At 39.3% G+C, this 12,329-nt stretch overlaps 1 long non-coding RNA gene across 2 annotated transcripts; it reads right to left on the bottom strand.

Annotated features, from left to right (window-relative positions):
• Positions 1-2,435: 2,435 nt before the first annotated feature.
• On the bottom strand, positions 2,436-3,387 carry LOC127925368 (uncharacterized). Of its 2 annotated transcripts, none has more exons than XR_008120716.1 (3): positions 3,329-3,387; positions 3,137-3,184; positions 2,436-2,659 (listed from the first exon to the last, which is right to left on the bottom strand). It is a non-coding gene; the product is annotated as an uncharacterized LOC127925368 (long non-coding RNA). The 2 variants fall into 2 exon arrangements; XR_008120717.1 differs by lacking the exon at positions 3,329-3,387 and adding an exon at positions 3,233-3,291.
• Positions 3,388-12,329: the final 8,942 nt, after the last annotated feature.

Here is a 12,329-nt window from a genome sequence, read left to right as displayed (position 1 = left end):
AAATGTTGAGGGTTAGGCCTTCTAGAATACTATAATACAACATTCACAACATAACAACACAACTACCTAACACCATTAAATACAGTTGAGTGTTACTACAATACAACATGACAACACAACTACATAACACCATTAAATACAGTTGAGGGTTACTACAATACAACATGACAACACAACTACATAACACCATTAAATACAGTTGAGGGTTACTACAATACAACATGACAACACAACTACATAACACCATTAAATACAGTTGAGGGTTACTACAATACAACATGACAACACAACTACATAACACCATTAAATACAGTTGAGGGTTACTACAATACAACATGACAACACAACTACATAACACCATTAAATACAGTTGAGGGTTACTACAATACAATATGACAACACAACTACATAACAACATTAAATACAGTTGAGGGTTACTACAATACAACATGACAACACAACTACATAACAACATTAAATACAGTTGAGGGTTACTACAATACAACATGACAACACAACTACATAACACCATTAAATACAGTTGGAATGTAGTTAGAACTCAAACTGTTTCCATCAAACAGAAAAACAACAATAAATCTGGATCAACACATTTAGATTTCTAGATGCTGCACTTTGCTGTTTCATTACCCAGACAGCTGTTTAAGGTCAGACCAAGTCAGAGTGCAGTATCAGTACTTAGGGGTCATAGGTCATACCAATGCAGAGTGTAGGTCAGATCAGTGGTCATTGCTGATATGCATGGACTAGAAAACCAACTTTAAGGCCATTTTTCTCAGATTCACTGTTTGTGTAGATGCTGTTTGTCTTTGTAGGACAGTAGTTCAGGTGGCTGTTTGTGTAGATGCTGTTTGTCTTTGTAGGACAGTAGTTCAGGTGGCTTCCTTTCCTTTAGTCTGCCTATCGTCATGGTTACATATTCCTGAAAACAATGACTCCATACTTTGCTGAAACCTGTTCTGCCAGTTCATGTCCTTAAACTCTTGAACCTATTGGGGCGCTGTGTCATTATTGGATAAAAAGTGGTGCCCGTTTTAAGCGCTATATTTTGTCACGAAAAGATGCTCGACTATGCAGGGAATGACTGCCTTGGAAAGACACAACTCTGACGTCTCCAAAACTGCAAAGATATTATCTGTGAGTGCCCCAGAACTAATGCTACAGGCGAAACCAAGATGAAGTTTCATACAGGAAATGCCCCGGATTCTGAAGGCGCTGTGTTCCAATGTCTCCTTATATGGCTGTGAATGCGCCAGGAATGAGCCTGCCCTTTGTGTCTATTCCCCGAGGTGTCTGCAGCATTGTGACGTGTTTGTAGGCATATCATTGGAAGATTGACTATAAGAGACTACATTTACCTGGTGTCCCGCCCGGTGTCCTGTGTGCGTAATCTGTAGGTCCATGCGCGTTCCATTTCTTCAGAATTGAAAGTAAACTGCCACGATGGATTTTATCGTCGATAGATATGTGAAAAACACCTTGTTGAGGATTGATTCTAAACATCGTTTGCCATGTTTCTGTCGATATTATGGAGTTAATGTGGAAGAAAGTTCGCGTTTTAATGACTTATTATTATTTATTTTTTCCTTAACCAAACGCGATGAACAAAACGGAGCGATTAGTCGACACAAATAATATTTTTTTGTAAAAACGGAACATTTGCTATATAACAGAGTCTCCTCATTGAAAACATCTGAAGTTCTTCAAAGGTAAACGATTTTATTTGAATGCGTTTATGGTTTTTTGTGGAAAATGTTGCATGCTGAATGCTAGGCTATCAATACTCTTACACAAATGCTTGTTTAGCTATGGTTCAAAAGCATATTTTGAAAATCTGAGATGACAGTGTTGTTAACAAAAGGCTAAGCTTGAGAGCAAATAGATGAATTTCATTTCATTTGCGATTTTCATGAATACTTAACGTTGCGTTATGGTAATGAGCTTGAGGCTGTAGTCACGATACCGGATCTGGGATGGCTCGACGCAAGAAGTTAAAGACTAGAATGTTCCAATGTGTTTCCCCAAAAAGATGACAAGATAATTCACACATTCATCATCCATCTCACGTATTTGAACCGGTGTCCTTTCGGTTACTGGCCCAACACTCTAATCGCAAGCAATCTGTTTAATCATTGAAATGTGATACAGACCATGTGGACACCTCCTAGTGGTCTGGTTGTTAGGAGTGTTTATCAGACCATGTGGACACCTCCTAGTGGTCTGGTTGTTATGAGTGTTAATCAGACCATGTGGACACCTCCTAGTGGTCTGGTTGTTAGGAGTGTTTATCAGACCATGTGGACACCTCCTAGTGGTGGGGTTGTTAGGAGTGTTTATCAGACCATGTTAACACCTCCTAGTGGTCTGGTTGTTAGGAGTGTTTATCAGACCATGTGGACACCTCCTAGTGGTCTGGTTGTTAGGAGTGTTTATCAGACCATGTGGACACCTCCTAGTGGTGGGGTTGTTAGGAGTGTTTATCAGACCATGTGGACACCTCCTAGTGGTCTGGTTGTTAGGAGTGTTTATCAGACCATGTGGACACCTCCTAGTGGTGGGGTTGTTAGGAGTGTTTATCAGACCATGTGGACACCTCCTAGTGGTGGGGTTGTTAGGAGTGTTTATCAGACCATGTGGACACCTCCTAGTGGTGGGGTTGTTAGGAGTGTTTATCAGACCATGTGGACACCTCCTAGTGGTCTGGTTGTAGGAGTGTTTATCAGACCATGTGGAGACCTCCTAGTGGTGGGGTTGTTAGGAGTGTTTATCAGACCATGTGGACACCTCCTAGTGGTGGGGTTGTTAGGAGTGTTTATCAGACCATGTGGACACATCCTAGTGGTCTGGTTGTAGGAGTGTTTATCAGACCATGTGGACACCTCCTAGTGGTGGGGTTGTTAGGAGTGTTTATCAGACAATGTGGACACCTCCTAGTGGTGGGTTGTTAGGAGTGTTTATCAGACAATGTGGACACCTCCTAGTGGTGGGGTTGTTAGGAGTGTTTATCAGACCATGTTAACACCTCCTAGTGGTCTGGTTGTTAGGAGTGTTTATCAGACCATGTGGACACCTCCTAGTGGTGGGGTTGTTAGGAGTGTTTATCAGACCATGTTAACACCTCCTAGTGGTCTGGTTGTTATGAGTGTTTATCAGACCATGTGGACACCTCCTAGTGGTCGGGTTGTTAGGAGTGTTTATCAGACCATGTGGACACCTCCTAGTGGTCTGGTTGTTAGGAGTGTTTATCAGACCATGTGGACACCTCCTAGTGGTCGGGTTGTTAGGAGTGTTTATCAGACCATGTGGACACCTCCTAGTGGTCTGGTTGTTAGGAGTGTTTATCAGACCATGTGGACACCTCCTAGTGGTCTGGTTGTTAGGAGTGTTTATCAGATCATGTGGACACCTCCTAGTGATGGGGTTGTTAATAGAATTACCCCTCCCGGATCCGGGAGAATTGTCATCAACTTACACTAATTAGCATTATGCAACGGACAAGAAATCTTACTAGAAAATATTCATATTCATGAAATCACAAGTGAAATATATTGAAATACAGCTTAGCCTTTTGTTAATCACCCTGTCATCTCAGATTTTGAAATTATGCTTTACAGCCAAAGCAAGACATGCATTTGTGTAAGATTATCGATAGCCTAGCATAGCATTATGCAAAGCTCATGTTGGTCACGAAAATCAGAAAAGCAATCAAATTAACCAGAAGGTATTTTAATGGTAATAACCAGACTTTTTTCCAACAGATATTATTGGCAAATGTATTCCAGTAAGTTGTGACATAAGGAATGGATACAATCTCCCTTTGAAATAAAGCAGGTAGATCTGTTGTTCTGAGGGAGCAAGGAGAGAAACAGTTTCCCCATTGGAGAGTCAACTGGATTAATCGAAGGCAGGTCAACAAGGTGAGGTCTGGTTACACCTCTAAATAACATGAGTTCCAGATGGAACAGCATCAGAGACTATGGAGAACTCTCTAGGAGGGCAAGTCAACAAGGTGAGGTCTGGTTAAACCTCTAAATAACATGAGTTCCAGATGGAACAGCATCAGAGACTATGGAGAACTCTCTAGGAGGGTAGGTCAACAAGGTGAGGTCTGGTTACACCTCTAAATAACATGAGTTCCAGATGGAATAGCATCAGAGACTATGGCAAACTCTCTAGGAGGGTAGGTCAACAAGGTGAGGTCTGGTTACACCTCTAAATAACATGAGTTCCAGATGGAATAGCATCAGAGACTATGGAGAACTCTCTAGGAGGGCAGGTCAACAAGGTGAGGTCTGGCTACACATCTAAATAACATGAGAGTTACAGATGGAATAGCATCAGAGACTATGGAGAACTCTCTAGGAGGGCAGGTCAACAAGGTGAGGTCTGGTTACACCTCTAAATAACATGAGTTCCAGATGGAATAGCATCAGAGACTATGGAGAACTCTCTAGGAGGGCAGGTCAACAAGGTGAGGTCTGGTTACACCTCTAAATAACATGAGTTCCAGATGGAATAGCATCAGAGACTATGGAGAACTCTCTAGGAGGGCAGGTCAACAAGGTGAGGTCTGGCTACACCTCTAAATAACATGAGAGTTCCAGATGGAATAGCATCAGAGACTATGGAGAACTCTCTAGGAGGGCAGGTCAACAAGGTGAGGTCTGGTTACACCTCTAAATAACATGAGAGTTCCAGATGGAATAGCATCAGAGACTATGGAGAACTCTCTAGGTGTTACAGGGATATTGTTACAAGATAAAACATTCCTCATAATTGAGTAACAATCCTTCTGCATTAAAAAGTTAACTTACCAGCAGGATATGATTATTAAACCAGTTCTTCATAAATAAAGACTTGTTTCTATACAAAATATCCTTATTGTTCCAAATGAAATACCTATGAGGGATGTTTTTTAATGTATTAACGAGCACGCTAAGAATACTGTTGTAGGAATATTATCAGTGTTTTAGTTACAAAGTAACACACAATTGAAGTCACCAAAACGGGAGAAGATATAATGAGGGATGAAATTCCAAATTGAAGTTGGATTCTTTAAGAAATGTTTTTCCCAATTTATCTTTAAAGTATTATTAGTATTATTTACAGTAAAATCAACTAAATGTTCATAACGACAGATGTCCTTATATAATGTGTACGATTTTCCCAGATGAAGTTGAAAAGCATCTGGTCAACCTCTTTCCCTATTTTGTGGTCAAGATGTAGGGACTGGGCTGCAAACAGCTTCTGTATGACTGACGCCTTTAGTGATTTAGTCTGATGCTTTAATATTTAACATTCTGCCCTCCGAATTCATATCTAAGGGGCATTTTTCATTAGTGCAAATCTGTTCTGTGAGAATATTTACTAATAATAATAACTTTGTAAATCAGGATGCATTATGAAAGGACAATAAGAGACGGTGGTAATATGTTTCCTTTTAGAGACTATAATACATGACAACCAGGTCATTTTAGTTTCTCTTAGAATCACAACCTCAGTGGAACAACAGTTTGTCATTTCCCAACAGGTACAGTTCTCCTGAACAAACAAGTGCAGGACAGAGGAATAGCAATTCTTACCTTGTTCTAAATTCAATCACCTTCTTCATCCTCATCATTCAGTTCTTTGAAATACAGTTTTGAAGTTGTGCACAATAAACAGTTTCTGTTTGGTTTATGCAGCCCATTCATTCACTGTCAGCTACATCAGCCCATTCATTCACTGTCAGCTACATCAGCCCATTCATTCACTGTCAGCTACATCATCCCATTCATTCACTATCAGCTACATCAGCCCTTTCATTCACTGTCAGCTACATCAGACCATTCATTCACTGTCAGCTACATCAGCCCATTCATTCACTGTCAGCTACATCAGCCCATTCATTCACTGTCAGCTACATCAGCCCATTCATTCACTGTCAGCTACATCAGCCCATTCATTCACCGTCAGCTACATCAGCCCATTCATTCCCTGTCAGCTACATCAGCCCATTCATTCACTATCAGCTACATCAGCCCTTTCATTCACTGTCAGCTACATCAGACCATTCATTCACTGTCAGCTACATCAGCCCATTCATTCACTGTCAGCTACATCAGTCCATTCATTCACTGTCAGCTACATCAGCCCATTCATTCACTGTCAGCTACATCAGCCCATTCATTCACTGTCAGCTACATCAGCCCATTCATTCACTGTCAGCTACATCAGCCCATTCATTCACTGTCAGCTACATCAGCCCATTCATTCACTGTCAGCTACTTCAGCCCATTCATTCACTGTCAGCTACATAAGCCCATTCATTCACTGTCAGCTACTTCAGCCCATTCATTCACTGTCAGCTACATCAGCCCATTCATTCACTGTCAGCTACATCAGCCCATTCATTCACTGTTAGCTACATCAGCCCATTCATTCACTGTCAGCTACTTCAGCCCATTCATTCACTGTCAGCTACATCAGCCCATTCATTCACTGTCAGCTACATCAGCCCATTCATTCACTGTCAGCTACATCAGCCCATTCATTAACTGTCAGCTACATCATCCCATTCATTCACTGTCAGCTACATCAGCCCATTCATTCACTGTCAGCTACATCAGCCCATTCATTCACTGTCAGCTACATCAGCCCATTCATTCACTGTCAGCTACATCAGCCCATTCATTCACTGTCAGCTACATCAGCCCATTCATTCACTGTCAGCTACATCAGCCCATTCATTCACTGGCAGCTACATCAGCCCATTCATTCACTGGCAGCTACATCAGCCCATTCATTCACTGTCAGCTACATCAGCCCATTCATTCACTGTCAGCTACATCATCCCATTCATACACTGTCAGCTACATCAGCCCATTCATTCACTGTCAGCTACATCAGCCCATTCATTCACTGTCAGCTACATCAGCCCATTCATTCACTGTCAGCTACATCAGCCCATTCATTCACTGTCAGCTACATCAGCCCATTCATTCACTGTCAGCTACTTCAGCCCATTCATTCACTGTTAGCTACATCAGCCCATTCATTCACTGTCAGCTACATCAGCCCATTCATTCACTGTCAGCTACATCAGCCCATTCATTCACTGTCAGCTACATCAGCCCATTCATTCACTGTCAGCTACATCAGCCCATTCATTCACTGTCAGCTACATCAGCCCATTCATTCACTGTCAGCTACATCAGCCCATTCATTCACTGTCAGCTACATCAGCCCATTCATTCACTGTCAGCTACATCAGCCCATTGATTCACTGTCAGCTACATCAGCCCATTCATTCACTGTCAGCTACATCAGCCCATTCATTCACTGTTAGCTACATTAGCCCATTCATTCACTGTCAGCTACATCAGCCCATTTATTCACTGTCAGCTACATCAGCCCATTCATTCACTGTCAGCTACATCAGCCCATTCATTCACTGTCAGCTACATCAGCCCATTCATTCACTGTCAGCTACATCAGCCCATTCATTCACTGTCAGCTACATCAGCCCATTCATTCACTGTCAGCTACATCAGCCATTCATTCACTGTCAGCTACATCAGTCCATTCATTCACTGTCAGCTACATTAGACAAATGAGCGCCTTGGAACTCAAGAGCATAGTCAGTGCTCTACCTCCCCCTTGTGGTGGTGTGGAGCAATGCAATAAGCAGTCAAGCAGGGTAATGTACTAAACCACAAATTACCTCTAAATCCTGCAGCATAATCTCAAAACTAAGTAGATCTATAGTAGATATATAAGTAGATCTGTAAGTAGGTCTGGAAGTAGATCTGGAAGTAGATATATAAGTAGATCTGGAAGTAGATCTGGAGGTAGATCTGGAAGTAGATCTGTAAATAACTTCATCTTTAGAAAGCAACACACAACCTTTCCAGAATAAATCCCTCTGTAACCATTGGTTCAACTTCTTTTAATTTATTTTCTTCAATATTGGACAAAAATGAATGGCATGTCATTGGCATCGGACAAACCATATACACATTGGCCAATACCACCCAATTCGGCGTTGATTCATCCAAAGTGTATTGCAAATGCCATATGGTAATTGCCAGTTGTAACACTTTAAAAATTCAACAGGGGGCAAATGCGCTCCACCGGGGTTTTTCATATTGGATATGTAACCCAAATTAATGTCCAAAAGTAAAATTTTGAAAAAATGAACTTTTTTTCAAAAACTTATCACCCCTTAAAAAAGTGCTTTCTGGACCGTTTTTCGAAATTCTTTCGATTTTTTTGTCAATTACACATGTGTAAGAACTGTATGAATATACTTTTGTCCAATTTTATTATCATAATTTTTTAAAAAAATTTTATATGCGCATAAGGAATATGTTTTGTCCAATTCCAATATGATTTCATAGGAAGTCAAAAGTCAAAAGTCAAAAATGTCAAAATTTTGTAAAAAACTTCACACACCCATAAAAAAGTGCTTTCTGGACCGTTTTTCGAAATTCTTTCGATTTTTTTGTCAATTACACATGTGTAAGAACTGTATGAATATACTTTTGTCCAATTTTATTATCATAATTTTTTTTATTTTTTTATATGCGCATAAGGAATATGTTTTGTCCAATTCCAATATGATTTCATAGGAAGTCAAAAGTCAAAAGTCAAAAATGTCAAAATTTTGTAAAAACTTCACACACCCATAAAAAAGTGCTTTCTGGACCGTTTTTCGAAATTCTTTCAATTTTTTGTCAATTACACATGTGTAAGAACTGTATGAATATACTTTTGTCCAATTTTATTATCATAATTTTTTAATTTTTTTTATATGCGCATAAGGAATATGTTTTGTCCAATTCCAATATGATTTCATAGGAAGTCAAAAGTCAAAAGTCAAAAATGTCAAAATTTTGTAAAAACTTCACACACCCATAAAAAGTGCTTTCTGGACCGTTTTTCGAAATTCTTTCGATTTTTTGTCAATTACACATGTGTAAGAACTGTATGAATATACTTTTGTCCAATTTTATTATCATAATTTTTTTTTTTTTTTTTTTTTTACATGCGCATAAGGAATATGTTTTGTCCAATTCCAATATGATTTCATAGGAAGTCAAAAGTCAAAAGTCAAAAATGTCAAAATTTTGTAAAAACTTCACACACCCTTAAAAAGTGCTTTCTGGACCGTTTTTTGAAATTCTTTCAATTTTTTTGTCAATTACACATGTGTAAGAACTGTATGAATATACTTTTGTCCAATTTTATTATCATATTTTTTATATATTTTTTTAAATTGTGCATAAGGATTTTTTTGTGGGCCAAATGACGTAAGAAATTTGACATGCTCAAAAATCCTGCAGAAATGCAAAATTGACTGGCCTGATGAACTCGGGATGGCCGGGCAGTGATAGTTGTTCCTTTCCATCACTCGTTGTGTTGACTTCATCATGTCCATTTTGTGATGTTTTTTCACTATATAATCATATTGCAAGTGCACGTGCATTTGCAATATGTTTCAATGTGCATTTACCATATGAAATTTGACCTTGCTCAAAAATGCAAAATTGACTGGTCTGATGAACACAGGATGGCCGAGCAGTGATAGTTGTACATTTCCATCACTCGTTGTGTTGATTTCATCATCTCCGTTAGGTGATGTTTTTACACTATAGAATCATATTGCAAATGCACGTGCATTGTTGTGCAACTGGTAACCCAAAAATAAAAATATGGTTGTAAATGCATTTACCGGTCATTCTGATATTAATGCTCGCTATGGGAACACAGGATGGCCGGGCAGTGATAGTTGTACATTTCCATCACTCGTTGTGTTGATTTCATCATGTCCATTAGGTGATGTTTTTACACTATAGAATCATATTGCAAGTGCGCGCGCATTTGCAATATGTTTCAATGTGCATTTACCATATGAAATTTGACATGCTCAAAAATGCAAAATTGACTGGTCTGATGGACACAGGATGGCCGAGCAGTGATAGTTGTACATTTCCATCACTCGTTGTGTTGATTTCATCATGTCCATTAGGTGATGTTTTTTCACTATAGAATCATATTGCAAGTGCACGCGCATTTGCAATATGTTTCAATGTGCATTTACCATATGAAATTTGACATGCTCAAAAATGCAAAATTGACTGGTCTGATGAACACAGGATGGCTGAGCAGTGATAGTTGTACATTTCCATCACCTGTTGTGTTGATTTCATCATGTCCATTTGTTTATGTTTTCTCACTTTTGCAAAGTCACTGTGCATTTGCAATATGGTTCAATGGGCAGGTACCATCACGAATTTGTCATGCTATAAAAATCCTGCAGGAATGTGAAATTGACTGGTCTGATGAACACAGGATGGCCGAGCAGTGATAGTTGTACATTTCCATCACTTGTTGTGTTGATTTCATCATGTCCATTAGGTGATGTTTTTTCACTATAGAATCATATTGCAAATGCACGTGCATTGTTGTGCAACTGGTAACCCAAAAATTAAAATATGGTTGTAAATGCATTTACCGGGACTCCTATTATCCATGCCCGCTATGGGAGTACCCTACTACGGCCCTCTATCTATGGGGGCAGTCCTGAGTGCTTTATGGACTGTTTAAAATATTCTGATGGATACGCATGTTGTGCAACTGGTGATTGAAAATAGGCACCTGGTAACCCAAAAATGAAAATATGGTTGTGAATGCATTTACCGGTCATTCTGATATTAATGCCCGCTATGGGAACACAGGATGGCCGAGCAGTGATAGTTGTACATTTCCATCACTCGTTGTGTTGATTTCATCATGTCCATTAGGTGATGTTTTTACACTATAGAATCATATTGCAAGTGCGCGCGCATTTGCAATATGTTTCAATGTGCATTTACCATATGAAATTTGAAATGCTCAAAAATGCAAAATTGACTGGTCTGATGGACACAGGATGGCCGAGCAGTGATAGTTGTACATTTCCATCACTCGTTGTGTTGATTTCATCATGTCCATTAGGTGATGTTTTTACACTCAGAATCATATTGCAAAGTCACTGTGCATTTGCAATATGGTTCAATGTGCATTACCATATGAATTTGTCAATGCTCAAAAATGCAAAATTGACTGGTCTGATGGACACAGGATGGCCGAGCAGTGATAGTTGTACATTTCCATCACTCGTTGTGTTGATTTCATCATGTCCATTAGGTGATGTTTTTTCACTATAGAATCATATTGCAAATGCACGTTTGCATTGTTGTGCAACTGGTAACCCAAAAATAAAAATATGGTTGTAAATGCATTTAAAAATTCTGAAATTAATGCTGGTCTGATGGGAACACAGGATGGCCGGGCAGTGATAGTTGTACATTTCCATCACTCGTTGTGTTGATTTCATCATGTCCATTAGGTGATGTTTTTTCACTATAGAATCATATTGCAAGTGCGCGCGCATTTGCAATATGTTTCAATGTGCATTTACCATATGAAATTTGACATGCTCAAAAATGCAAAATTGACTGGTCTGATGAACACAGGATGGCTGAGCAGTGATAGTTGTACATTTCCATCACCTGTTGTGTTGATTTCATCATGTCCATTTGTTTATGTTTTCTAGAATCATTTTGCAAAGTCACTGTGCATTTGCAATATGGTTCAATGGGCATTTACCATATGAAATTTGTCATGCTCAAAAATCCTGCAAATGTGAAATTGACTGGTCTGATGAACACAGGATGGCCGAGCAGTGATAGTTGTACATTTCCATCACTCGTTGTGTTGATTTCATCATGTCCATTAGGTGATGTTTTTTCACTATAGAATCATATTGCAAATGCACGTGCATTGTTGTGCAACTGGTAACCCAAAAATAAAAATATTTGTAAATGCATTTACCGGTCATTCTGATATTAATGTCGCTATGGGAACAGGGATGGCCGGGCAGTGATAGTTGTACATTTCCATCACTCGTTGTGTTGATTTCATCATGTCCATTAGGTGATGTTTTTACACTATAGAATCATATTGCAAGTGCGCGCGCATTTGCAATATGTTTCAATGTGCATTTACCATATGAAATTTGACATGCTCAAAAATGCAAAATTGACTGGTCTGATGGACACAGGATGGCCGAGCAGTGATAGTTGTACATTTCCATCACTTGTTGTGTTGATTTCATCATGTCCATTAGGTGATGTTTTTTCACTATAGAATCATATTGCAAATGCACGTGCATTGTTGTGCAACTGGTAACCCAAAAATTAAAATATGGTTGTAAATGCATTTACCGGTCATTCTGATATTAATGCTCGCTATGGGAACACAGGATGGCCGGGCAGTGATAGTTGTAC

This window comes from Oncorhynchus keta, unplaced genomic scaffold, assembly GCF_023373465.1.
Source record: "Oncorhynchus keta strain PuntledgeMale-10-30-2019 unplaced genomic scaffold, Oket_V2 Un_contig_5509_pilon_pilon, whole genome shotgun sequence".
Taxonomy (NCBI): Eukaryota; Metazoa; Chordata; class Actinopteri; order Salmoniformes; family Salmonidae; genus Oncorhynchus; species Oncorhynchus keta.
This window is presented reverse-complemented; position numbering and strand designations above follow the sequence as displayed.